This window comes from Cucurbita pepo, chromosome 16, assembly GCF_057944985.1.
Source record: "Cucurbita pepo subsp. pepo isolate OVF chromosome 16, ASM5794498v1, whole genome shotgun sequence".
Taxonomy (NCBI): domain Eukaryota; kingdom Viridiplantae; phylum Streptophyta; class Magnoliopsida; order Cucurbitales; family Cucurbitaceae; genus Cucurbita; species Cucurbita pepo.
In genome coordinates, this window is record NC_141813.1 from 8,797,790 (window position 1) to 8,825,205 (window position 27,416).

At 44.1% G+C, this 27,416-nt stretch overlaps 16 non-coding genes across 16 annotated transcripts; 2 read left to right on the forward strand and 14 right to left on the reverse strand.

Moving 5' to 3' along the window:
• Positions 1-4,213: 4,213 nt before the first annotated feature.
• TRNAL-CAA (transfer RNA leucine (anticodon CAA)) lies at positions 4,214-4,297 on the reverse strand. Its single transcript has one exon. It is a non-coding gene; the product is annotated as a tRNA-Leu (tRNA).
• Positions 4,298-5,164: 867 nt separating this feature from the next.
• Positions 5,165-5,248, reverse strand: TRNAL-CAA (transfer RNA leucine (anticodon CAA)). The gene has a single exon. It is a non-coding gene; the product is annotated as a tRNA-Leu (tRNA).
• An 873-nt stretch (positions 5,249-6,121) lies between these two features.
• TRNAL-CAA (transfer RNA leucine (anticodon CAA)) lies at positions 6,122-6,205 on the reverse strand. Its single transcript has one exon. It is a non-coding gene; the product is annotated as a tRNA-Leu (tRNA).
• An 876-nt stretch (positions 6,206-7,081) lies between these two features.
• On the reverse strand, positions 7,082-7,165 carry TRNAL-CAA (transfer RNA leucine (anticodon CAA)). Its single transcript has one exon. It is a non-coding gene; the product is annotated as a tRNA-Leu (tRNA).
• Positions 7,166-8,169: 1,004 nt separating this feature from the next.
• TRNAL-CAA (transfer RNA leucine (anticodon CAA)) lies at positions 8,170-8,253 on the reverse strand. Its single transcript has one exon. It is a non-coding gene; the product is annotated as a tRNA-Leu (tRNA).
• Positions 8,254-9,157: 904 nt separating this feature from the next.
• TRNAL-CAA (transfer RNA leucine (anticodon CAA)) lies at positions 9,158-9,241 on the reverse strand. The gene has a single exon. It is a non-coding gene; the product is annotated as a tRNA-Leu (tRNA).
• An 867-nt stretch (positions 9,242-10,108) lies between these two features.
• TRNAL-CAA (transfer RNA leucine (anticodon CAA)) lies at positions 10,109-10,192 on the reverse strand. The gene has a single exon. It is a non-coding gene; the product is annotated as a tRNA-Leu (tRNA).
• Positions 10,193-11,066: 874 nt separating this feature from the next.
• TRNAL-CAA (transfer RNA leucine (anticodon CAA)) lies at positions 11,067-11,150 on the reverse strand. Its single transcript has one exon. It is a non-coding gene; the product is annotated as a tRNA-Leu (tRNA).
• An 856-nt stretch (positions 11,151-12,006) lies between these two features.
• TRNAL-CAA (transfer RNA leucine (anticodon CAA)) lies at positions 12,007-12,090 on the reverse strand. The gene has a single exon. It is a non-coding gene; the product is annotated as a tRNA-Leu (tRNA).
• An 862-nt stretch (positions 12,091-12,952) lies between these two features.
• On the reverse strand, positions 12,953-13,036 carry TRNAL-CAA (transfer RNA leucine (anticodon CAA)). The gene has a single exon. It is a non-coding gene; the product is annotated as a tRNA-Leu (tRNA).
• A 1,473-nt stretch (positions 13,037-14,509) lies between these two features.
• Positions 14,510-14,584, forward strand: TRNAH-GUG (transfer RNA histidin (anticodon GUG)). Its single transcript has one exon. It is a non-coding gene; the product is annotated as a tRNA-His (tRNA).
• Positions 14,585-14,860: 276 nt separating this feature from the next.
• TRNAL-CAA (transfer RNA leucine (anticodon CAA)) lies at positions 14,861-14,944 on the reverse strand. The gene has a single exon. It is a non-coding gene; the product is annotated as a tRNA-Leu (tRNA).
• A 1,057-nt stretch (positions 14,945-16,001) lies between these two features.
• Positions 16,002-16,085, reverse strand: TRNAL-UAA (transfer RNA leucine (anticodon UAA)). The gene has a single exon. It is a non-coding gene; the product is annotated as a tRNA-Leu (tRNA).
• Positions 16,086-16,869: 784 nt separating this feature from the next.
• Positions 16,870-16,953, reverse strand: TRNAL-CAA (transfer RNA leucine (anticodon CAA)). Its single transcript has one exon. It is a non-coding gene; the product is annotated as a tRNA-Leu (tRNA).
• A 7,832-nt stretch (positions 16,954-24,785) lies between these two features.
• TRNAN-AUU (transfer RNA asparagine (anticodon AUU)) lies at positions 24,786-24,859 on the forward strand. Its single transcript has one exon. It is a non-coding gene; the product is annotated as a tRNA-Asn (tRNA).
• Positions 24,860-25,874: 1,015 nt separating this feature from the next.
• On the reverse strand, positions 25,875-25,958 carry TRNAL-CAA (transfer RNA leucine (anticodon CAA)). The gene has a single exon. It is a non-coding gene; the product is annotated as a tRNA-Leu (tRNA).
• Between the last annotated feature and the right edge of the window lie 1,458 nt (positions 25,959-27,416).

A 27,416-nucleotide genomic window follows, 5' to 3' on the forward strand; every position in this document is an offset into this window, starting at 1 on the left:
CTTGACGCCATCCCGAGTCTCGGGATGTCGTCGGCCATCATAATTCATTCGGTCATGGCATCGAGAATGGGCCCGCATGTCGTTCATCTCATCGGGACTTCCCGAACATCCATCCATCAGGGTTCTATCGAGGCATAGGCCCTCCCGTGCCCATGCCGAGTCATTTACAGATACCGTACCGGATAGCGGGTGAATGTAGCAACCTCCAAAACGCGGGCTAGGGCGCAATACCGGCACACCCGTGCCGTCTGGTACTGTCCTTTAAAAACCCATTTCAAAGGAAGTCGCCCGAGACACTCGTCTCGGCACGCTCGCCCACACTGTGACACACGTATGTGCCACAGGGTAGCTCACTTAGGCCACAGGGCCCAGGGGTGGTGGAGAGCTAACACCATGGTACCCCCTATAGTACATTTTGAGCCATTTTCATTCTACCAGGAGTAGACATGATTTTCGTTAGGTGTCATACGGTGTCGTGCATTGTCCGTCCAATGTCTGATTGACGCCAAACTTGGCGAGCATTCATATTTCATATGGACGGACTTAACTCCCAAATCGCATGCCCAAATTCCTTCCGAAACCCCGACTTTTGAGGTTAAGGCCCGGGGCCCTACCCGGCCCTTCAACAAGCCTATCTTGTCCTTCATGTCTATGCTGATGTCTCTGATATGCTTGTGTCTCAACATGTCTTCAATACCCACTTTGCGTGGTGGTGTGTTGGATGATGCATCGTCTTCCTCGATCGCATCATGGCATTCTTCTACGTTGGGCCGCATATGGCCGAATGGGCGTCTCTTGAGGGACGCCCCTTTGCTTGTCATGGCGTGAGGGTCACAACCTACTCTCTTCATAGTAAGGTTGTGACATTCTCCCCCACTTAACTTAGTCATCGTCCTCGATGACTTACTCGGGTCACAATCATATTGCAGATTGTGACATTCTCCCTACTTAATCTAGTCATCGTCCTTGATGACTTTCTCGGGCGCGTTCGCCCCACCTATTGTGAAATTCTCCCCCGCTCAATCTCGGCATCGTCCCGATGACGATCCGACTCTTTGTCTGTTGGCGACTTGACTCGCTGGATTTGGTTGTGCTTCAGAAAAGTCTTCTATTGTTGAGCACCTGACGATCTTTTGTCATAATGCTCTCCCTGCTGACGTCTTATGCCAACTTGGGACAAGTTCGAGTGGATGCTTCTGACTTCTCTTTTATCAGGTGGCACCACGTTCTGACTCTTGACTTGGTCAGTTGTTGGGTGAACTTGTCCTCACTTAGGCTTGTTCCTTTATCTACGGCTATCCCCATTCGGACCTATTTTTGTTGTTCGCCCATCTTGGACTCGGCCACTGAGACTCGCAACGTAGACGTGACTCCTCAGCGTTTGCCATAGTTGTGGGTGAGGCTGACTCTCTTCGGAGACACTCACCAGACAAGTATGGACTTAAGAGGGCACTTTTGCCCTATCGTGGCCAACTTGGCCCCAGTGTGTGTATCCTCTGTGGATCACATAAACTAGTGCACCCCTCGGGGTGGGGCTCGCAAGCCCAACCGCGACACTCTTTGGTCGCGACCACTTCTCCTTTGAACTAGTGCACCCCTCGGGGTGGGGCTCGCAAGCCCAGCCGCGCACTCTTTGGTCGCGACCACTTCTCCTGTGAACTAGTGCACCCCTTGGGGTGGGGCTCACAAGCCCAACCGCAACACTCTTTTGGTCGCGATCACTTCTCCTATTGAGCAAAGTCAAACTCTTTGACAGTCTCTTCAGTTGTTGGCGCTGTCTTTCGGCCAACTCTTTGTATTTTGTCACTTTCGTGTGACTATTGTTCTACTTGAACTTCCAGCTTGTTGCTCACTTCTCGAGCGGATACTGGTCTTGACATCTGTTGGTGGAGTCATCCACCCTAGGCACAAGGTGGTGACTCAAGGAATACACGTGTGCTCGTATGTCTGAGCACCTTTACGGGGTGAGAGACTTATTGATGTTGCTCTCCCCCGCTCGAACTCAGCTGCCTCTTTGCAGCAAGGTCGTCCCCCCATAAGGACTTACATTGTATACGGCTTTTGCACTCGGCCGACGCTTGTCTTTTCTTGACTCTCGGCTTCTCCGCTTGCAACCACTGACACTATTCCTCTAATGTGAATGGTTCTTTAGAAGGCACCGTCATGGTGCTTTATGTTTCAGCTGCCTTGTCTTACTTCAGAACTGCAAGCTCTCGTTAGGTGAGCTTGGTTTTGCTTGACGGGTAGATCTTCCCATATTGAGGTGTCGACACATGACACTAATGAATTTCGGGTAGTCTTGGCTTCAACCCCAACTGATTATAATTCTGACCGGCAACTGTCCTGCCCACTACGGCACTCTTGACACACTTGCAAGGTCTTCGATCAACTCTTGGGTTTGTTTCTCTTAACTGTCTTGCCCGACTAGACGCACAAAGTGTGGCTCTGATACCAATTGTCACGGTCTTCCATTCTTGATCGTGCGGCGTCGTGATCTATACACGCTCACGACCAGCCTTAAGAGGAATTAAGCCCCATATATATTTTTCGCCCCTGCTTTGTGGTTTCGTCGGACCTTAGGCGAGGTTTGTCTTCGCCAATCGAACATCGCTTGTGCGGAATCCAAGCTTGTTCAACCACACACGCCGCCTGTGCGTGCATGTTCAATCGTCTGCGACACATTCGACTTGCCTCTACGTTAGGCCAACTCATTCGGCTCGACCTTGCCCCTACTCGGGCCAAGGTCTCTCAATACAACGTCGCATCTCATCTTGCCATCTCGATCCCCATCGATGGGGTCCATATGCCTTGACGCCATCCCGACTCTCGGGATGTCGTCGGCCATCATAATTCGTTCGGTCATGGCATCGAGAATGGGCCCGCGTGTCGTTCATCTCATCGGGACTTCCCGAACATCCATCCATCCGGGTTCTATCAAGGCATAGGCCCTACCGTGCCCATGCCGAGTCATTTACGGATACCGTACTGGATAGTGGGTGAATGTAGCAACCTCCAACACGCGGGCTAGGGTGCAATACCGGCACACCCGTGCCGTCCGGTACTGTCCTTTAAAAACCCATTTCAAAGGAAGTCGCCCGAGACACTCGTCTCGGCACGCTCGCCCACACTGTGACACACGTATGTGCCACAGGGTAGCTCACTTAGGCCACAGGGCCCAGGGGTGGTGGAGAGCGAACACCATGGTACACCCTATAGTACATTTTGAGCCATTTTCATTCTACCAGGAGTAGACATGATTTTCGTGAGGTGTCATACGGTGTCGTGCATTGTCCGTCCAATGTCCGATTGACGCCAAACTTGGCGAGAATTCATATTTCATATGGACGGACTTAACTCCCGAACCGCATGCCCAAATTCGTTCCGAAATCCCGACTTTTGAGGTTAAGGCCCGGGGCCCTACCCGGCCCTTCAACAAGCCTATCTTGTCCTTCATGTCTATGCTGATGTCTCTATTATGCTTGTGTCTCAACATGTCTTCAATACCCACTTTGTGTGGTGGTGTGTTGGATGATGCATCGTTCTCCTCGATCGCATCATGGCATTCTTCTACGTTGGGCCGCATACGGCCGAATGGGCGTCTCTTGATGGACGCCCCTTTGCTTGTCATGGCGTGAGGGTCACAACCTACTCTCTTCATAGTAAGGTTGTGACACTTGGCACTCAGAAGGGGTCGATAGTGAGATCCCACGTCGATTAGAGAGGTGAAGAATCATTTCTTGCAAGGGTCTGAAAACCTATCCATAGTAGATTCGGTTTAAAACCGTGAGGGAGATACCGAGACGTAACGAACGAAAGATGACAATATCAACTAGCAGTGGTCTTGGATTGTAAGAAATGATGGGCTGGAATAGCTATGTTGGTTAGAGCGTGTGGTTGTTAACCACAAGGTTGGAGGTTCAAGGCCCTCCTTCTAGCGATGTGAACGAAGGATGCCTTATAATTGTGTTTGGTGCTTCTCCCTAGTACAAGTTTTCAATCAACATCGATTTGTGATGGTCTAGTGTATCGAGAGCTATCTAAACAATCATGTTTTGGCACTTTTAAAAGCACTGGTGAGTTCAATTGATATCCACCACGGTACGAGTTCAATTTCTTAGCGTTGAAAAGTTTGACACAAGCCCATAAAACGGTGGGTGGTTATAGATATTATCCACTTTGGCACGAGTTTTGCCTAACAATAATATGGATGGATTGTCGGAAGTGGGATTTGAACCCACGCCCTCTTACGAGGACCAAAACTTGAGTCTGGCGCCTTAGACCACTCGGCCATCCTGACTACTAATTGTGTGTTCCTGGATAGGTTTGAGAGGGGAATTTATCATACCGTATATGGGTGTGTAAACGTCTCCCAAGTAGGTGCGTTTTAAAACTGTGAGGCTGACGACGATACGTAAGGGATTAAAATAGATAATATCTACTGGCTGTTGGAGAGAGGAACGAAACAATCCTGATAAGGGTGCGAAAACCTCTCCCTAATAGGAGCGATTTAAAACTGTGAGGCTCATGACAATACCTACTGGGCAAGAATGAACAATGTCTGCTAGCAGTGGGCTTGGACTTTTACAAATGAAATCAAAGCTAGTCACTAGGCGATGTGCCAGTGAGGACGCTTGGCACTCAGAAGGGGTCGATAGTGAGATCCCACGTCGATTAGAGAGGTGAAGAAACATTTCTTGCAAGGGTCTAAAAACCTATCCATAGTAGATTCGGTTTAAAACCGTGAGGGAGATACCGAGACGTAACGAACGAAAGCAGACAATATCAACTAACGGTGGTCTTAGATTTTAACAAATGATTGGCTGGAATAGCTCAGCGTGCGGCTATTAACCACAAGGTCGGAGGTTCAAGCCCTTCTTCTAGCGATGTGAACGAAGCATGCAAACTTTATAATTGTGTTCGGTGCTTCTCCCGAGTACAAATGTTCAATCAACATCGATTTGTGATGTTCTCGTGTACCGAGAGCTAACTAAACAATCATGTTTTGACACTTTTAAAAAGCACTGGTGAGTTTAATTGATATCCACCACGGTACGAGTTCAATTTCTAAACGTTGAAAAGTTCGACGCAGGCCCATAAAACGATAGGTGGTTATAGATATTATCCACTTTGGCACGAGTTTTGCCTAACAATAATATGGATGGATTTTCAGAAGTGGGATTTGAACCCACGCCCTCTTACGAGGACAAGAACTTGAGTCTGGCGCCTTAGACCACTCGGCCATCCTGACTACTAATTGTGCGTTCCTAGATTGGTTTGAGAGGGGAAATTATCATTCCGTATATGGGTGTGTAAACGTCTCCCAAGTAGGCGCATTTTAAAACTGTGAGGCTGACGACGATACGTAAGGGATTAAAATAGATAATATCTACTGGCTGTTGGAGAGAGGAACGAAACAATCCTGATAAGGGTGCGAAAACCTCTCCCTAATAGGAGCGATTTAAAACTGTGAGGCTCATGGCAATACCTACTGGGCAAGAATGAACAATGTCTGCTAGCAGTGGGCTTGGATTTTTACAAATGAAATCAGAGCTAGTCACTAGGCGATGTGCCAGTGAGGACGCTTGGCACTCAGAAGGGTTCGATAGTGAGATCGCACGTCGATTAGAGAGGTGAAGAAACATTTCTTGCAAGGGTCTGAAAACCTATCCATAGTAGATTCGGTTTAAAACCGTGAGGGAGATACCGAGACGTAACGAACGAAAGATGACAATATCAACTAACAGTGGTCTTGGATTGTAACAAATGATTGGCTGGAATAGCTATGTTGGTTAGAGCGTGTGGTTGTTAACCACAAGGTTGGAGGTTCAAGGCCCTCCTTCTAGCGATGTGAACGAAGGATGCCTTATAATTGTGTTTGGTGCTTCTCCCTAGTACAAGTTTTCAATCAACATCGATTTGTGATGGTCTAGTGTATCGAGAGCTATCTAAACAATCATGTTTTGGCACTTTTAAAAGCACTGGTGAGTTCAATTGATATCCACCACGGTACGAGTTCAATTTCTTAGCGTTGAAAAGTTTGACACAAGCCCATAAAATGGTGGGTGGTTATAGATATTATCCACTTTGGCACGAGTTTTGCCTAACAATAATATGGATGGATTGTCAGAAGTGGGATTTGAACCCACGCCCTCTTACGAGGACCAGAACTTGAGTCTGGCGCCTTAGACCACTCGACCATCCTGACTACTAATTGTGCGTTTCTAGATTGGTTTGAGAGGGGAAATTATCATTCCGTATATGGGTGTGTAAACGTCTCCCAGGTAGGCGCGTTTTAAAACTGTGAGGCTGACGACGATACGTAAGGGATTAAAATAGATAATATCTACTGGCTGTTGGACAGAGGAACGAAACAATCCTGATAAGGGTGCGAAAACCTCTCCCTAATAGGAGCGATTTAAAACTGTGAGGCTCATGGCAATACCTACTGGGCAAGAATGAACAATGTCTGCTAGCAGTGGGCTTGGACTTTTACAAATGAAATCAAAGCTAGTCACTAGGCGATGTGTCAGTGAGGACGCTTGGCACTCAGAAGAGGTCGATTGTGAGATCCCACGTCGATTAGAGAGGTGAAGAAACATTTCTTGCAAGGATCTGAAAACCTATCCATAGTAGATTCGGTTTAAAACCGTGAGGGAGATACCGAGACTTAACGAACGAAAGATGACAATATCAACTAACAGTGGTCTTGGATTGTAAGAAATGATTGGCTGGAATAGCTATGTTGGTTAGAGCGTGTGGTTGTTAACCACAAGGTTGGAGGTTCAAGGCCCTCCTTCTAGCGATGTGAACGAAGGATGCCTTATAATTGTGTTTGGTGCTTCTCCCTAGTACAAGTTTTCAATCAACATCGATTTGTGATGGTCTAGTGTATCGAGAGCTATCTAAACAATCATGTTTTGGCACTTTTAAAAGCACTGGTGAGTTCAATTGATATCCACCACGGTACGAGTTCAATTTCTTAGCGTTGAAAAGTTTGACACAAGCCCATAAAATGGTGGTGGGTGGTTATAGATATTATCCACTTTGGCACGAGTTTTGCCTAACAATAATATGGATGGATTGTCAGAAGTGGGATTTGAACCCACGCCCTCTTACGAGGACCAGAACTTGAGTCTGGCGCCTTAGACCACTCGGCCATCCTGACTACTAATTGTGCGTTCCTAGATTGGTTTGAGAGGGGAAATTATCATTCCGTATATGGGTGTGTAAACGTCTCCCAAGTAGGCGCATTTTAAAACTGTGAGGCTGACGACGATACGTAAGGGATTAAAATAGATAATATCTACTGGCTGTTGGAGAGAGGAACGAAACAATCCTGATAAGGGTGCGAAAACCTCTCCCTAATAGGAGCGATTTAAAACTGTGAGGCTCATGGCAATACCTACTGGGCAAGAATGAACAATGTCTGCTAGCAGTGGGCTTGGACTTTTACAAATGAAATCAAAGCTAGTCACTAGGCGATGTGTCAGTGAGGACGCTTGGCACTCAGAAGGGGTCGATAGTGAGATCCCACGTCGATTAGAGAGGTGAAGAAACATTTCTTGCAAGGGTCTTAAAACCTATCCATAGTAGATTCGGTTTAAAACCGTGAGGGAGATACCGAGACGTAACGAACGAAAGCAGACAATATCAACTAACGGTGGTCTTAGATTTTAACAAATGATTGGCTGGAATAGATCAGCGTGCGGCTATTAACCACAAGGTCGGAGGTTCAAGCCCTTGTTCTAGCGATGTGAACGAAGCATGCAAACTTTATAATTGTGTTCGGTGCTTCTCCCGAGTACAAATGTTCAATCAACATCGATTTGGGATGTTCTCGTGTCGGCTATTAACCACAAGGTCGGAGGTTCAAGCCCTTCTTCTAGCGATGTGAACGAAGCATGCAAACTTTATTATTGTGTTCGGTGCTTCTCCCGAGTACAAATGTTCAATCAACATCGATTTGTGATGTTCTCGTGTACCGAGAGCTAACTAAACAATCATGTTTTGACACTTTTAAAAAGCACTGGTGAGTTTAATTGATATCCACCACGGTACGAGTTCAATTTCTAAACGTTGAAAAGTTCGACGCAGGCCCATAAAACGATGGGTGGTTATAGATATTATCCACTTTGGCACGAGTTTTGCCTAAAAATAATATGGATGGACTTTCAGAAGTGGGATTTGAACCCACGCCCTCTTACGAGGACCACAACTTGAGTCTAGCGCCTTAGACCACTCGGCCATCCTGACTGCTTATTGTGCGTTCCAGGATTGGTTTGAGAGGGGATTTAGCATTCCGTATATGGGTGTGTAAAGGTCTCCCGAGTAGACGCGTTTTAAAACTGTGAGGCTGAAGACGATACTAACGGATTAAAATAGATAATATCTACTCGCTGTTGGAGAGAGAAAGGAAACAATCCTGATAAGGGTGCGAAAACCTCTCCCTAATAGGCGCGATTTAAAACTGTGAGGCTCATGGCAATCCCTACTTGGCAAGAATGAACAATGTCTGCTAGCAGTGGGCTTCGATTTTTACAAATGAAATCAGAGCTAGTCACTAGGCGATGTGCCAGTGAGGACGCTTGGCACTCAGAAGGGGTCGATAGTGAGATCCCACGTCGATTAGAGAGGTGAAGAAACATTTCTTGCAAGGATCTTAAAACCTATCCATAGTAGATTCGGTTTAAAACCGTGAGGGAGATAACGAGACGTAACGAACGAAAGATGCCAATATCAACTAGCAGTGGTCTTGGATTGTAAGAAATGATTGGCTGGAATAGCTATGTTGGTTAGAGCGTGCAACCACAAGGTTGGAGGTTCAAGGCCCTCCTTCTAGCGATGTGAACGAAGGATGCCTTATAATTGTGTTTGGTGCTTCTCCCTAGTACAAGTTTTCAATCAACATCGATTTGTGATGGTCTAGTGTATCGAGAGCTATCTAAACAATCATGTTTTGGCACTTTTAAAAGCACTGGTGAGTTCAATTGATATCCACCACGGTACGAGTTCAATTTCTTAGCGCAATTGATATCCACCACGGTACGAGTTCAATTTCTTAGCGTTGAAAAGTTTGACACAAGCCCATAAAATGGTGGGTGGTTATAGATATTATCCACTTTGGCACGAGTTTTGCCTAACAATAATATGGCTGGATTGTCAGAAGTGGGATTTGAACCCACGCCCTCTTACGAGGACCAGAACTTGAGTCTGGCGCCTTAGACCACTCGGCCATCCTGACTACTAATTGTGCGTTCCTAGATTGGTTTGAGAGGGGAAATTATCATTCCGTATATGGGTGTGTAAACGTCTCCCAAGTAGGCGCGTTTTAAAACTGTGAGGCTGACGACGATACGTAAGGGATTAAAATAGATAATATCTACTGGCTGTTGGAGAGAGGAACGAAACAATCCAGAAAAGGGTGCGAAAACCTCTCCCTAATAGGAGCGATTTAAAACTTTGAGGCTCATGGCAATACCTACTGGGCAAGAATGAACAATGTCTGCTAGCAGTGGGCTTGGACTTTTACAAATGAAATCAAAGCTAGTCACTAGGCGATGTGTCAGTGAGGACGCTTGGCACTCAGAAGGGGTCGATAGTGAGATCCCACGTCGATTAGAGAGGTGAAGAAACATTTCTTGCAAGGGTCTTAAAACCTATCCATAGTAGATTCGGTTTAAAACCGTGAGGGAGATACCGAGACGTAACGAACGAAAGCAGACAATATCAACTAATGGTGGTCTTAGATTTTAACAAATGATTGGCTGGAATAGCTCAGCGTGCGGCTATTAACCACAAGGTCGGAGGGTTCAAGCCCTTCTTCTAGCCATGTGAACGAAGCATGCAAACTTTATAATTGTGTTCGGTGCTTCTCCCGAGTACAAATGTTCAATCAACATCGATTTGTGATGTTCTCGTGTACCGAGAGCTAACTAAACAATCATGTTTTGACACTTTTAAAAAGCACTGGTGAGTTTAATTGATAAACACCATGGTACGAGTTCAATTTCTTAGCGTTGAAAAGTTCGACGCAGGCCCATAAAACGATGTGGTTTATAGATATTATCCACTTTGGCACGAGTTTTGCCTAACAATAATATGGATGGATTTTCAGAAGTGGGATTTGAACCCACGCCCTCTTACAAGGACCAGAACTTGAGTCAAGCGCCTTAGACCACTCGGCCATCCTGACTGCTTATTGTGCGTTCCAGGATTGGTTTGAGAGGGGATTTAGCATTCCGTATATGGGTGTGTAAAGGTCTCCCGAGTAGACGCGTTTTAAAACTGTGAGGCTGAAGACGATACTAACGGATTAAAATAGATAATATCTACTCGCTGTTGGAGAGAGAAAGGAAACAATCCTGATAAGGGTGCGAAAACCTCTCCCTAATAGGCGCGATTTAAAACTGTGAGGCTCATGGCAATCCCTACTTGGCAAGAATGAACAATGTCTGCTAGCAGTGGGCTTCGATTTTTACAAATGAAATCAGAGCTAGTCACTAGGCGATGTGCCAGTGAGGACGCTTGGCACTCAGAAGGGGTCGATAGTGAGATCCCACGTCGATTAGAGAGGTGAAGAAACATTTCTTGCAAGGATCTTAAAACCTATCCATAGTAGATTCGGTTTAAAACCGTGAGGGAGATAACGAGACGTAACGAACGAAAGATGCCAATATCAACTAGCAGTGGTCTTGGATTGTAAGAAATGATTGGCTGGAATAGCTATGTTGGTTAGAGCGTGTGGTTGCTAACCACAAGGTTGGAGGTTCAAGGCCCTCCTTCTAGCGATGTGAACGAAGGATGCCTTATAATTGTGTTTGGTGCTTCTCCCTAGTACAAGTTTTCAATCAACATCGATTTTTGATGGTCTAGTGTATCGAGAGCTATCTAAACAATCATGTTTTGGCACTTTTAAAAGCACTGGTGAGTTCAATTGATATCCACCACGGTACGAGTTCAATTTCTTAGCGTTGAAAAGTTTGACACAAGCCCATAATAAAATGGTGGGTGGTTATAGATATTATCCACTTTGGCACGAGTTTTGCCTAACAATAATATGGATGGATTGTCGGAAGTGGGATTTGAACCCACGCCCTCTTACGAGGACCAGAACTTGAGTCTGGCGCCTTAGACCACTCGGCCATCCTGACTACTAATTGTGCGTTCCTAGATTGGTTTGAGAGGGGAAATTATCATTCCGTATATGGGTGTGTAAACGTCTCCCAAGTAGGCGCGTTTTAAAACTGTGAGGCTGACGACGATTCGTAAGGGATTAAAATAGATAATATCTACTGGCTGTTGGAGAGAGGAACGAAGCAATCCTGATAAGGGTGCGAAAACCTCTCCCTAATAGGAGCGATTTAAAACTGTGAGGCTCATGGCAATACCTACTGGGCAAGAATGAACAATGTCTGCTAGCAGTGGGCTTGGACTTTTACAAATGAAATCAAAGCTAGTCACTAGGCGATGTGTCAGTGATGACGCTTGGCACTCAGAAGGGGTCGATAGTGAGATCCCACGTCGATTAGAGAGGTGAAGAAACATTTCTTGCAAGGGTCTTAAAACCTATCCATAGTAGATTCGGTTTAAAACCGTGAGGGAGATACCGAGACGTAACGAACGAAAGCAGACAATATCAACTAACGGTGGTCTTAGATTTTAACAAATGATTGGCTGGAATAGCTCAGCGTGCGGCTATTAACCACAAGGTCGGAGGTTCAAGCCCTTCTTCTAGCGATGTGAACGAAGCATGCAAACTTTATAATTGTGTTCGGTGCTTCTCCCGAGTACAAACGTTCAATCAACATCGATTTGTGATGTTCTCGTGTACCGAGAGCTAACTAAACAACACTTTTAAAAAGCACTGGTGAGTTTAATTGATATCCACCACGGTACGAGTTCAATTTCTTAGCGTTGAAAAGTTCGACGCAGGCCCATAAAACGATGGGTGGTTATAGATATTATCCACTTTGGCACGAGTTTTGCCTAACAATAATATGGATGGATTTTCAGAAGTGGGATTTAAACCCACGCCCTCTTACGAGGACCAGAACTTGAGTCTAGCGCCTTAGACCACTCGGCCATCCTGACTGCTTATTGTGCGTTCCAGGATTGGTTTGAGAGGGGATTTATCATTCCGTATATGGGTGTGTAAAGGTCTCCCGAGTAGACGCGTTTTAAAATTGTGAGGCTGAAGACGATACTAACGGATTAAAATAGATAATATCTACTCGCTGTTGGAGAGAGAAAGGAAACAATCCTGATAAGGGTGCGAAAACCTCTCCCTAATAGGCGCGATTTAAAACTGTGAGGCTCATGGCAATCCCTACTTGGCAAGAATGAACAATGTCTGCTAGCAGTGGGCTTCGATTTTTACAAATGAAATCAGAGCTAGTCACTAGGCGATGTGCCAGTGAGGATGCTTGGCACTTAGAAGGGGTTGATAGTGAGATCCCACGTCGATTAGAGAGGTGAAGAAACATTTCTTGCAAGGATCTGAAAACCTATCCATAGTAGATTCGGTTTAAAACCGTGAGGGAGATACCGAGACTTAACGAACGAAAGATGACAATATCAACTAACATTGGTCTTGGATTGTAAGAAATGATTGGCTGGAATAGCTATGTTGGTTAGAGCGTGTGGTTAAGGTTGGAGGTTCAAGGCCCTCCTTCTAGCGATGTGAATGAAGGATGCCTTATAATTGTGTTTGGTGCTTCTCCCTAGTACAAGTTTTCAATCAACATCGATTTGTGATGGTCTAGTGTATCGAGAGCTATCTAAACAATCATGTTTTGGCACTTTTAAAAGCACTGGTGAGTTCAATTGATATCCACCACGGTACGAGTTCAATTTCTTAGCGTTGAAAAGTTTGACACAAGCCCATAAAATGGTGGGTGGTTATAGATATTATCCACTTTGGCACGAGTTTTGCCTAACAATAATATGGATGGATTGTCAAAAGTGGGATTTGAACCCACGCCCTCTTACGAGGACCAGAACTTGAGTCTGGCGCCTTAGACCACTCGGCCATCCTGACTACTAATTGTGCCTTCCTAGATTGGTTTGAGAGGGGAAATTATCCATTCCGTCTATGGGTGTGTAAACGTCTCCCAGGTAGGCGCGTTTTAAAACTGTGAGGCTGACGACGATACGTAAGGGATTAAAATAGATAATATCTACTGGCTGTTGGACAGAGGAACGAAACAATCCTGATAAGGGTGCGAAAACCTCTCCCTAATAGGAGCGATTTAAAACTGTGAGGCTCATGGCAATACCTACTGGGCAAGAATGAACAATGTCTGCTAGCAGTGGGCTTGGACTTTTACAAATGAAATCAAAGCTAGTCACTAGGCGATGTGTCAGTGAGGACGCTTGGCACTCAGAAGAGGTCGATAGTGAGATCCCACGTCGATTAGAGAGGTGAAGAAACATTTCTTGCAAGGGTCTTAAAACCTATCCATAGTAGATTCGGTTTAAAACCGTGAGGGAGATACCGAGACATAACGAACGAAAGCAGACAATATCAACTAACGGTGGTCTTAGATTTTAACAAATGATTGGCTGGAATAGCTCAGCGTGCGGCTATTAACCACAAGGTCGGAGGGTTCAAGCCCTTCTTCTAGCGATGTGAACGAAGCATGCAAACTTTATAATTGTGTTCGGTGCTTCTCCCGAGTACAAATGTTCAATCAACATCGATTTGTGATGTTCTCGTGTACCGAGAGCTAACTAAACAATCATGTTTTAACACTTTTAAAAAGCACTGGTGAGTTTAATTGATAAACACCATGGTACGAGTTCAATTTCTTAGCGTTGAAAAGTTCGACGCAGGCCCATAAAACGATGGGTGGTTATAGATATTATCCACTTTGGCACGAGTTTCGCCTAACAATAATATGGATGGATTTTCAGAAGTGGGATTTGAACCCACGCCCTCTTACGAGGACCAAAACTTGAGTTGAGCGCCTTAGACCACTCAGCCATCCTGACCGCTTATTGTGCGTTCCAGGATTGGTTTGAGAGGGGATTTAGCATTCCGTATATGGGTGTGTAAAGGTCTCCCGAGTAGACGCGTTTTAAAACTGTGAGGCTGAAGACGATACTAACGGATTAAAATAGATAATATCTACTCGCTGTTGGAGAGAGAAAGGAAACAATCCTGATAAGGGTGCGAAAACCTCTCCCTAATAGGCGCGATTTAAAACTGTGAGGCTCATGGCAATCCCTACTTGGCAAGAATGAACAATGTCTGCTAGCAGTGGGCTTCGATTTTTACAAATGAAATCAGAGCTAGTCACTAGGCGATGTGCCAGTGAGGACGCTTGGCACTCAGAAGGGGTCGATAGTGAGATCCCACGTCGATTAGAGAGGTGAAGAAACATTTCTTGCAAGGGTCTGAAAACCTATCCATAGTAGATTCGGTTTAAAACCGTGAGGGAGATACCGAGACGTAACGAACGAAAGATGACAATATCAACTAACAGTGGTCTTGGATTGTAATAAATGATTGGCTGGAATAGCTATGTTGGTTAGAGCGTGTGGTTGTGAACCACAAGGTCGGAGGTTCAAGTCCCTCCTTCTAGCGATGTGAACGAAGGATGCCTTATAATTGTGTTTGGTGCTTCTCCCTAGTACAAGTTTTCAATCAACATCGATTTGTGATGGTCTAGTGTATCGAGAGCTATCTAAACAATCATGTTTTGGCACTTTTAAAAGCACTGGTGAGTTCAATTGATATCCACCACGGTACGAGTTCAATCTCTTAGGGTTGAAAAGTTTGACACAAGCCCATAAAATGGTGGGTGGTTATAGATATTATCCACTTTGGCACGAGTTTTGCCTAACAATAATATGGATGGATTGTCAGAAGAGAGATTTGAACCAACGCCCTCTTACGAGGACCAGAACTTGAGTCTGGCGCCTTAGACCACTCGGCCATCCTGACTACTAATTGTGCATTCCTAGATTGGTTTGAGAGGGGAAATTATCATTCCGTATATGGGTGTGTAAACGTCTCCCAAGTAGGCGCGTTTTAAAACTGTGAGGCTGACGACGATACGTAAGGGATTAAAATAGATAATATCTACTGGCTGTTGGAGAGAGGAATGAAACAATCCTGATAAGGGTGCGAAAACCTCTCCCTAATAGGAGCGATTTAAAACTGTGAGGCTCATGGCAATACCTACTGGGCAAGAATGAACAATGTCTGCTAGCAGTGGGCTTGGACTTTTACAAATGAAATCAAAGCTAGTCACTAGGCGATGTGTCAGTGAGGATGCTTGGCACTCAGAAGAGGTCGATAGTGAGATCCCACGTCGATTAGAGAGGTGAAGAAACATTTCTTGCAAGGGTCTTAAAACCTATCCATAGTAGATTCGGTTTAAAACCGTGAGGGAGATACCGAGACATAACGAACGAAAGCAGACAATATCAACTAACGGTGGTCTTAGATTTTAACAAATGATTGGCTGGAATAGCTCAGCGTGCGGCTATTAACCACAAGGTCGGAGGGTTCAAGCCCTTCTTCTAGCGATGTGAACGAAGCATGCAAACTTTATAATTGTGTTCGGTGCTTCTCCCGAGTACAAATGTTCAATCAACATCGATTTGTGATGTTCTCGTGTACCGAGAGCTAACTAAACAATCATGTTTTGACACTTTTAAAAAGCACTGGTGAGTTTAATTGATATCCACCACGGTACGAGTTCAATTTCTTAGCGTTGAAAAGTTCGACGCAGGCCCATAAAACGATGGGTGGTTATAGATATTATCCACTTTGGCACGAGTTTTGCCTAACAATAATATGGATGGATTTTCAGAAGTGGGATTTGAACCCACGCCCTCTTACGAGGACCAGAACTTGGGTCTTGCCTAACACAATAATATGAATGGATTGCCACTCGGCCATCCTGACTACTAATTGTGCGTGCCTGGATTGGTTTGAGAGGGGAATTTATCATTCCGTATATGACGAATTTTTCCTAACAATAATATGGATGGATTGTTAGAAGTGGGATTCGAAGCCACGCCCTCTTACGAGGACCAGAACTTAAGTCTGGCGCCTTAGGCCACTCGGCCATCCTGACTACTAATTGTGCATTCCTGGATTGGTTTGAGAGGAGAATTTATCATTCCGTATATGGGTGTATAAACGTCTCCCAAGTAGGCGCGTTTTAAAACTGTGAGGCTGACGACGATACGTAAGGGATTAAAATAGATAATATCTACTGGCTGTTGGAGAGAGGAACGAAACAATCCTGATAAGGGTGCGAAAACCTCTCCCTAATAGACGCGATTTAAAACTGTGAGGCTCATGGCAATACCTACTGGGCAAGATTGAACAATGTCTGCTAGTAGTGGGCTTGGACTTTGACAAATGAAATCCCTAATAGACGCGATTTAAAACTGTGAGGCTCATGGCAATACCTACTGGGCAAGATTGAACAATGTCTGCTAGCAGTGGGCTTGGACTTTTACAAATGAAATCAGAGCTAGTCACTAGGCGATGTGCAAATGAGGACGCTTGGCACTCAGAAGGGGTCGATAGTGAGATCCCACGTAGATTAGAGAGGTGAAGAAACATTTCTTGCAAGGGTCTGAAAACCTATCCATAGTAGATTCGGTTTAAAACCGTGAGGGAGATAGCGAGACGTAACGAACGAAAGCAGACAATATCAACTAATGGTGGTCTTAGATTGTAACAAATGATTGGCTGTAATAGCTTAGTTGGTTAGAGCGTTTGGCTGTTAACCACAAGGTCGAAGGTTCAAGCCATCCTTTTAGCGATGTGAACGAAGCATGCCTCGTGTGTGTGGTTATAGATATTATCCACTTTGGCACGAGTTTTGCCTAACCATTATATTGATGGATTGTTAAAAGTGGGATTTGAACCCACGCCCTCTTATGAGGACCAGAATTTGAGTCTAGCACCTTAGACCACTCGGCCATCCTGACTGCTTATTCTGCATTCCAGGATTGGTTTGAGAGGGGATTTAGCATTCCGTATATGGGTGTGTAAAGGTCTCCCTAGTAGACGCGTTTTAAAACTGTGAGGCTGAAGACGATACTAACAGATTAAAATAGATAATATCTACTCGCTGTTGGAGAGAGAAAGGAAACAATCCTGATAAGGGTGCAAAAACCTCTCCCTAATAGGCGCGATTTAAAACTGTGAGGCTCATGGCAATACCTACTGGGCAAGAATGAACAATGTTTGCTAGCAGTGGGCTTGGACTTTTACAAATGAAATCAGAGCTAGTCACTAGGCGATGTGCCAGTGAGGACGCTTGGTGACACAATCGCACTTTCGAAGGCAGCGTTCTAACGATTGTGCGGCACTCACTTTCCAACAACAAGTGAGCTAAGCCAATTGGTTCTTGCGTCGCCTACGGCTAAGCAACATACGATCGAGCCTCTAGCCTCGATTTTAAAAGAAGGTTTTAGAAAACGAGGAGAGAGAGAGATTTTAGAAAGAGAGACTTTGGAAAGAGACGTTATATAAGAAAGCAAGAGAAAGATAACAACGGCTTAGTATATAGAACCTTGGGTAGGGAGAAGTTGACAACTAGTCATATCCCCCTATAGTACATTCTGAGCCATTTTGTCTGGCAGGCCTAGACATGATATTTTTGAGGCGTCATACGCCCTTGAATTACAAAAGGAAAAACACTAGAATGAAAAGACATGACAAGGGTTTGGCTTGTCATGAGCATGCGGCCATGGGCAACACGCCCTGGAAGAACATGACTGTGACATCCTCCCCCACCTAATTGGTTGATGTCCCTGTCAACCGACTACTTTCAAACCTTGCGATGTGGGTGTCGGCGAAGTTCAGATCTTCGGCGCGTTCCCAGCTGGTTTCCTTTGTAGGGAGATTCTTCCATTTGACAAGGAATTAACGAATCGTCCGTACAGGTCTTCTTATCTTCCTAACCCTGTCGGCTAGGAGCTCCTCTACTTCTTTTGTTTCTTCTTGCTTCAGATCGATGCTTGGTCTTGTGATTGCATTTCATTGGTCGTCGTCTGGGTCCGGGTTGTAGGGATTCAAGTTGCTCACATGAATTACTGGGTGGATTTTCATCCATGCGGGTAGTGCAACTCGGTAGGAGGTAGCCCCGATCTTTTTAAGGACTTCAACCGGGCCTTCATATTTTTGAACTAGTCTCTGGTCCTTTCGGCTGCGAAATCTGATCTGTTCTGGTCTCAGCTTGATAAGAACTTGATCTCCTGCTCGGAATTGAAGGGGGCGACGCTTCTTGTCCGCCCACTTTTTCATATGCTTGGAAGCCTTCTCTAAATATGCCTGGGCTATATCTGTCGTCTGCTTCCATTCTCTTGTAAAGTTGTGAGCTTGAGGGTTTTTTCCTGCATAAGGATGATCAATAATATGGGGTAAGGCCGGTTGTCGTCCACTTACAATTTCGAAGGGACTCTTTCCCGTAGACGAGCTTGTTTGGCAATTGAAGCAAAATTGGGCGACATCTAACAGTTGTATCCAGTTCTTCTGGCGAGCGTCGACGAAGTGACGTAAGTATTCTTCGAGCAAGCAATTGAACCGTTCTGTCTGTCCATCGGTTTGAGGGTGATAACTCGAGGAGATGTTTAAGGTTGTTCCTAAGAGGGCAAATAACTCAGTCCAGAATGTCCCAATGAATCTGCCATCCCTATCACTGATGATGCTCGACGGAATGCCCTATAACTTTACAACGTGTTTGAAAAATAGTTGGGCTGTGAGTTCCGCCGAGCATAATTTGGGAGTGGGGATTTATGTCACATATTTTGAGAATCGGTCTACGATAACCAAGATGGCGTCATATTCCCCGACTTTTGGGAGGTGTGTTATGAAGTCCAGAGATACACTTTCCCAGGATCTTGTTGGCACAGGTAGAGGTTCCAAGAGTCCTGAGACTTTGGCTTTCTCGACTTTGTCCTATTGACAGATGAGGCACGTCTTGGTGTATTGCATGATGTTGTCTCGCATGTTTGGCCAGAAGTACCCCTTCTTTATTAGGGCGTATGTTCTTTGCCACCCAGGGTGTCCGGCCCATAAGGTATCATGACATTCCTGAATGAGCTTCTTCCTCAGTTCCCCCGTTCTTGGGACATACAATCTGTTTTCTTTGGTCATCAGGAGGTCTCCCTCAACCCAAAACTGTTGTGTTTTCCTAGCTTTAGCTAGTTCGACGACAGCTTTGGCAGATGGGTCTTTATGTAAATGTTCCTTGATGATGTCTCGCATCGATGCGTCGATCTTATTTGAATTAATATGGGCAACATGCACAGGGCCGCATGTTCACCCTTCTGACTCAGTGCGTCGGCTGCTTGATTACTCTTTCCTGCTTTGTGTTCGAACTTGAAGTCGAATTCGGCCAACGACTCCTGCCACCGGGCTTGTTTTGCCGTTAATTTTGGTTGATCAAAGAAGTGGCAAATGGCGCTGTTATCCGTCTTCACTTCGAACTGTGATCCCAAGAGATACTGTCTCCAGACTCGAAGGCAGTGGACTACAGCCAGCATTTCTTTCTCGGAGACAGTGTATCTCCGTTCGGCATCGTTGAGCTTTCGACTTTCGTAAGCGATGGGGTGGCCTTCCTGAATAATGACCCCACCTAGAGCAAAGTCGGAAGCATCTGTTTCTATTTCAAATGGCTTTGTAACATCTACCAACCCGAGGAGAGGACCCCTCGTCATTCGGAGCAGTCAAAGAAGAAATCAAAGAAAATGCAAGCTTTTCATTTTGTCTCCAATTCGGGCGAGAGAACCCAGTTTTTATCAAGTTTGTTGTTTTACTCGGTCCGAGATTATGTTTTTCACTTATATATATAATAGATCTTTTATTGTGCATCATCAGGAAACTCTTCAACAGATCCTGAAGGCAAATAGTGGGAAAGGACTCTATTGTTCGGAGAGTCATGTGGGGCATGATGGGACAAGACTGAAGTTTTCCGAACTTACTAATCATATTTTCATAGGCCATTTGACAATCATTCGACCACGACCAAGGGTGGTCTTTCTTCAACAACTCTGTCAATGGGGCGACTCGTCGTGAAAACCCTTCGACGAACCACCTATAGTAGTTGGCTAATCCTAAGAAGGACCGCACCTCGGATACGGAAGTAGGAACTTTCCATTCTTGGATAGCTTTTATCTTGTCGCTATCCATATTAATTTGTCCACATTTGACGACATGTCCAAGGAAATTGATGCATGTTTGTGCGAATGCACATTTCTCTTTCTCAACATACAGTTGGTTCTGCCGTAGCTTGTCAAACACCAGCTTCAAGTGCACTTTGTGTTCCTCTAGGGTTGTGCTGTAAACAACGATGTTGTCGAGGTATACTATGATGAACTAATCCAAGTATTCATAGAAAACTTGGTTCATCAACGTGCAGAAAGTAGCTGGGGCGTTTGTCAAGCCAAAGGGCATTACTAGGAATTTGAAGGCCCCATATCTTGTTACGCACGTCGTCTTTGGTTCGTCCCCTTCGGCAATACGTACTTGGTAATACCCTGATCGTAAGTCCAACTTTGTGAAGTACTTGGCCCCGTGAAGTTGGTCGAACAAGTCAAATATTATCGGCAGCAGATATTTGTTGCGTACCGTCACCTTGTTTAAGGCTCTATAGTCTATGCACAGATGCAACGTCCCATCCTTCTTCTTCTGGAATAGTACGGGGGCTCCGTAAGATGCCTTTGCCAGGCGAATGAATCCCGCCTTCAGCAACTCATCTAGTTGTTTCCTCAATTCGGCTAGCTTGGGCGAAGCTATCCGATATGCGTTCTTCGCTGGCGGTTTAACCCCGGGGAGGAGTTCGATTTCATGGTCAATGCCTCGACGAGGTGGTAGTGTTTGGGGTAGGCTCTCTGGCATTATGTTGGCATAGCTGTTTAGTACTTCCTTGATTTCCTCTGGGACAGTTTCTTCGGTGGTCGCTTCTTCCATCAGTGGTATGGCCATGAATGTAGGTTCCTCTCGTGTGAGTCCCCTTTTCAATTGTATGGCCGAGATCATTCGAAGATTACCTGGTTGCTTGATGCTTGCAGGTATTACTGTGGGGTTGCGGTCGGTGATCACCAAGCATTTCGCCAGTGGCATTGGGATGACTTTGTGTTCTAGGAGGAACTCCATCCCAAGTACCACGTCGAAGTCTTCCATGCGAACCACAACAAGGTCTAGCTCTCCTGTCCAATCCCCTATTTTGAAGGGGACTCCTTTGGAAACTCCCATAATACGCAAGGCCTCGGAGTTGACAGCTTTCATTTTCCCCAGGTTCTTTCCTATGTGAGTCCCAATCTTCGGGCTTCCTGATCAGCAATGAAGTTGTGGGTCGCTCCTGAGTCTATCAGAGTGCTCTTGCTCAGTCGAGAATTTATTGTTGCATCTACGAACATGAGCCCTTTCTCTATTATCTCCTTTGGTTCGGCTTTCCGTTGGAGGGCTAACAAGAAATTAAGTGCGCCCATTCGGGGGTTGTCGTGATCTTCCTTCTTGTCTAGCATAGTCTCGACCCTTGCGTCATTGCTCTCTTGAATGGACACTTGGAGCGCAGTGAGAGAGGCCCGATGAGGACAGTAGGATACTTTGTGGGGACCTTTACACAGCATGCATTGTAAAGGTGTCGTCGGGTGGTTCCTTTGATGGTAAGGTCCTCGAGATGTCCCCGCTTGATTGTTCTGAGGAGGTCTATCCGTCCATCCGCTTAGTCTGTCGTTACCTTTGTTCGGTCTGTTGGGGCTTCCATTTTGATGACCTGGTGGCTTGTATGTTTTGCCCCCAGTGTTTGGGGCCGGTGTCATTCTTCTTTGGGATCCCACTTCATTCCCACAGTCTAGGAGTCTCTCGGCGCAGGCCATTGCGGCAGCTAGGGTTTGGACCTTGTTCTCATGTAACTTTGTTTTGGCCCACGGCTATAACCCATTTATAAAGAAGAACACCTTGTCCTTCTCTGCTGTGCCCCTGATATCCAGCATCAGGGTTGAGAACTGTCTGACATAGTCTCGTATGTTTCCCGTATGTTTCAGGGCTACTATTTTCTCCATTGCTATATGTCCTGCGTTTTCGGGGAGGAATTGTTCCCTCAACTCTTTCTTGAGGTTCTCCCATGAGTCGATGGTGCACAATCCATCCTCGATGTCTTGCACCTTCATACGCCACCACAGTTTGGCGTCCTTTACGAGATACATCGAGGCTACAGTCACCTTCTTTTCGTCAGTACAAGCCGTTGTGGCTTTGAAGTACTGTTCGACATCAAAGATGAAGTTTTCCAACTCCTTGGCGTCCCGATTCCCTTTGAAGGTCCTAGGGTCTGGGAACCTTAGTTTGTTGGTGTTGGATCGGTATGGCAACCCTAGAGGGGGGGGGGGGGTGAATAGGGTTTTAACGATAAAAGTGTTTAAACGTGATTAATTTTTCTAATGATGAAACTTTTTACAAATAAGTAGAAGATGATAATTACTATAACAAAGTAATTCAAGTCAAAACAATAATCAAGTAGAACATGCAATAAATCACAATAATAATTTTGAAATTAAATAGGAAAGAGTTAGAGAAAATGACACCGTAGTTTTATAGTGGTTCGGTCAAACTCGACCTACTCCACTCTCCAAGCGCCTCTTGGGAATTTGAATAAAGAACTTTCTCGACTCTTTCCACGGATCTGAGCCAAACCGCTACACCGCTCTTTTTACGAGTTTAAGAGCAAACTCAATCCTTTCCACGGCGCAAGATCAAACCGATACAAGTATTTGAGTTTGATAATAACACACCACAACTCTCTCAAAGAGTAGATTTACAATTTGGGATACTCACAACTATTTCCTCACAATATAGTAATAATCCCTCTCAAGAATAAGATGAAAAGAAATAAACTTGTAAGCTTGGAGAGAGCAACAAACAATGGAGACTTTGAACAAATGAGGATTGGAGAATGTATGTAAGTTGTGTCTTTTAAAATGTGGGGAAAGATGAGTTTATATAGAGGAGAAAAGTGGCAAAATGTAGGATTGAATATTGACCATTGGATTGTGTTAGGAATAATGGAAGGTGGAGATTAAAAGTAAATAAATAAGAAAATTTTCTAAATTCATTTATTTCAAAATTTTAATATAATAGTAATATAATATAATAATAATAAAAAGTTATGTGAATAATGGTCAAATGAAATTCAAAATTTATTATAAATATAATAATAAAAACTATGTGAGTAACTACCAAAATTTTAAAATATAATAATATAATATAGTAATAATAAAAATCGATGTGAGTAACGGTTAAATTCAAATTTATATTTTGTAAAAATAACTCTATTTAAAAATATAATAATAAGAAAAAAAAACTACATTTGTTACTCTCCCAAAATTATAAATGTCATACTTTGATATATTTTGATTTGTCCATCATTTTGATTTTGTTGACACATCATCACGTCGGGTATGTTGTCTCGATTGTAATTTCTTCGTTTTAGCTCTGATTTGAGTAATTGAAAGGTCGTTGAAATCGTTATTCCCGACCTTATACCGTGGACAGTTCAAAATACTGAAAATAGTTAATAATTAAAAAGTAGGTTTGTTATCATCAAAACATCAATTAATTAATTGAAATTAATTAAAGTGAGATCAAGGGCCAAAAAGCCAACAGTTGGATCCTGCATTAGTTTGCCCAGCCGTGACGCCTTCCACGGCTTTCATGATCACTTCAATTTGAGTGCTCATGGAGGCCATCCTTTCTTGGATGTCGTCAATTGTTGTTCTGAATTCATCAGCTAATACATTGAACAAACTCATCATTGTATTTTGTAGCACGTCGAACTCTTCGCCACGTCCCTCTTTGTGCGCGACAAAGCTATCCGGACTACCAAACGGTTTTGGGATGCTCGTAGGAGCAACTCTTTCTTCGAGCGAGGTCACTCGATACATCAGTTCTGCGATTGGCAACCCATCCAGGTGGTTGCCCATTGCATAGATTTCTACGACTTTCCCACTCAATTCGGTCACCCGTGCTTCCAGGAAGCGGAGGGTGTCAGGGACTTCCTTGAGGAACAGCATTTCCTCCTCTATTAGCATAAGCTGGTCGGCTTGTGCTTTGGGTGTCAACTTTGTCGCCGACATGATTTCGGTCTTTACGATGTTACGGAGCTAACAAAGCTCTGATACCACTTGACACAATCGCACTTTCGAAGGCAGTGGACTAGCGATTGTGCGGCACTCACTTTCCAACGACAAGTGAGCTAAGCCAATTTGTTCTTGCGTCGCCTACGGCCAAGCGACGTATGATCGAGCCTATAGCCTCGGTTTTAAAAGAAGGTTTTAGAAAATGAGGAGAGAGAGAGATTTTAGAAAGAGAGATTTTGGAAAGAGACGTTATATAAGCAAGAAAGAGAAAGATAACAACGGCTTAGCATATATAACCTTGGGTAGGGAGAAGTTGACAACTAGTCATATCCCCCTATAGTACATTCTGAGCCATTTTATGTCTGGCTAGAACTGATATTTTTGAGGCGTCATACGCCCTAGAATTACAAAAGGAAAAACAATAGAATGAAAAGACATGACAAGGGTTTGGCTTGTCATGGGCAACACGCCCTAGACGAGCATGACCGTGACACTTAGCACTCAGAAGGGGTCGATAGTGAGATCCCACGTCGATTAGAGAGGTGAAGAAATATTTCTTGCAAGGGTCTAAAAACCTATCCAGATTCAGTTTAAAACCGTGAGGGAGATACCGAGACGTAACGAACGAAAGCAGACAATATCAACTAATGGTGGTCTTGGATTGTAACAAATGATTGGTTGGAATAGCTCAGTTGGTTAGAGCGTGTGGCTATTAACCACAAGGTTGGAGGTTTAAGCCCTCCTTTTAGCGATGTGAACGAAGCATGCCTTTATAATTGTGTTTGGTGCTTCTCCCTAGAACAAATTTTCAATCAACATCGATTTGTCATGGTCTCGTGTACTGAGAACTAACTAAACAATCATGTTTTGACACTTTTAAAAAGCACTGGTGAGTTCAATTGATATCCACGTACGAGTTCCATTTCTTAGCGTTGAAAAGTTCGACACAAGCCCATAAAAATGAACAATGTTTCTTCACCTCTGGTGAGTTCCATTTCTTAGCGTTTTAAAACTGTGAGGCTGACGACGATACGTAACGGATTAAAATAGATAATATCTACTGGCTGTTGGAGAGAGGAACGAAACAATCCTGATAAGGGTGCGAAAACCTCTCACTAATAGGTGCGATTTAAAACTGTGAGGCTCATGGCAATACCTACTGGGCAAAAATGAACAATGTCTGCTAGCAGTGGGCTTGGACTTTTACAAATGAAATCAGAGCTAGTCACTAGGCGATGTGCCAGTGAGGACGCTTGGCACTCAGAAGGGGTCGATAGTGAGATCCCACGTCGATTAGAGAGGTGAAGAAACATTTCTTGCAAGGGTCTGAAAACCTATCCATAGTAGATTTGGTTTAAAACCGTGAGGCACATACCGAGACGTAACGAATGAAAGCAGACAATATCAACTAATGGTGGTCTTAGATTGTAACAAATGATTGGTTGGAATAGCTTAGCTTAATTGGTTAGAGCGTGTGGCTGTTAACCACAAGGTCGGAGGTTCAAGAAGCCCTCCTTCTAGCGATGTGAACGAAGCATGCCTTTTTATAATTGTGTTTGGTGCTTCTCCCTAGTACAAATTTTCAATCAACATCAATTTGTGATGTTCTCGTTTACCGTTTTGACACTTTTAAAAAGCACTGGTGAGTTCAATTGATATCCACCACGGTACGAGTTCTTAGCGTTGTCGAAGCCCATAAAACGGTGGGTGGTTATAGATATTATCCACTCTGGCACGAGTTTTGCCTAACAATAATATGGATGAATTGTCAGAAGTGGGATTTGAACCCACGCCCTCTTACGAGGACCAGAACTTGAGTCTGGCGCCTTAGACCACTCGGCCATCCTGACTACTAATTGAGCCTTCCTGGATTGGTTTGAGAGGGGAATTTATCATTCCGTATATGGGTGTGTAAACGTCTCCCAAGTAGGCGCGTGGATCAATCGTGAGATACAAAACTAAGATTGTAGATCCAAGGTTCTCTCAACAATATGGACTAGACTATGACGAAAAATTTAGTCTAGTGGCAAAGATCATTATTGTACTAGTTCCTTCAGTACTTGCGGTAAATAAAGATTGAAAATTTTGGCAGATGGATATGAAAAATATTTTCTTGCATGGAGAGTTGGACAAGGAGATCTACATGAACCAAACAAATGGACTCGGAAATGAAGTTGAGTCCTTAGTCAGTATATGTGAAGTCTAAAGAAGCCTCATTTGGATGCGGCTCGACAGACCTTGAGATATGTCAATCGATATCACGATACTCGAAGATCAAGCACCAGGTATTTGTTCAAGCTCAGTTCGAGAACAATTTATTGGTGTAACAAAAGACAACCAACTGTATCATTGTCAACTAGAGAAGCAGAGTACAGAGCAGCGGCGGGAGCAGCTCAGGAATGTACATGGCTGAAACTTCTGATGAAAGATTGACACTAGAAAGTTGACTATTCGATACCACTTCAATGCAACAACCAATCTGTGATTTGTCTAGTAGAAAATTCGATGTTTCATGGTAGAATAAAGCATGTGGAAGTGGTAGACTTGTCTACGAAAGAGCTGAATACTTGCCCATATGAGAGCTTTCGCTGTGGTGCAGGGAATGAGAACTAGTACTGAGGGGAGTGTTAAAATACCATCATTAGCCCAATAGGGTTAAGCCCAACCATTGCATGAATGACTGTATTTATGTTAAGAAAATGATTTAGGATTGTAGGAATAAAAGGAAAATGATTTAGGATTGTAGGAATAAAAGGAAAATGATTTAGGGATTTTAGGAATAAATTTAAGAAAATGATTTAGAGATTTGGAAAAAGTTGAGAAATTTTAGGAATAGATTGACTAACTACCCTCCACTCTACTTAGTTCAATACTTGCCCAACAGCTTTCGCTGTGGTGCAGCGAATGAGAACTAGTACCGAGGGGGAGTGTTAAAATATCATCACTAGTAGGGTTAAGGTCAACCATTGTATGAGTGACTAAGAAAATGATTTAGGATTTTACGAATAAATTTAGGAAAATGATTTAGGGATTTTAAGAATAAATTTAGGAAAATGATTGAGTGATTTTAGGAATAAATTTAGGAAAATGATTTAGAGATTCGGAAAAAGTTGAGAAATTTTAGGAATAGATTGACTAACTACCCTCCACCCTACTTAGTTCCATACTTGCCTAACAACTTTCGCTGTGGTGCAGCGAATCAGGACTAGTACTGAGTTAAAAATATCATTACCTAGTAGGATTAAGAAAATGATTTAGGAATTTAGGAATAAATTTAGGAAAATGATTTAGGGATGTTAGGAATAAAT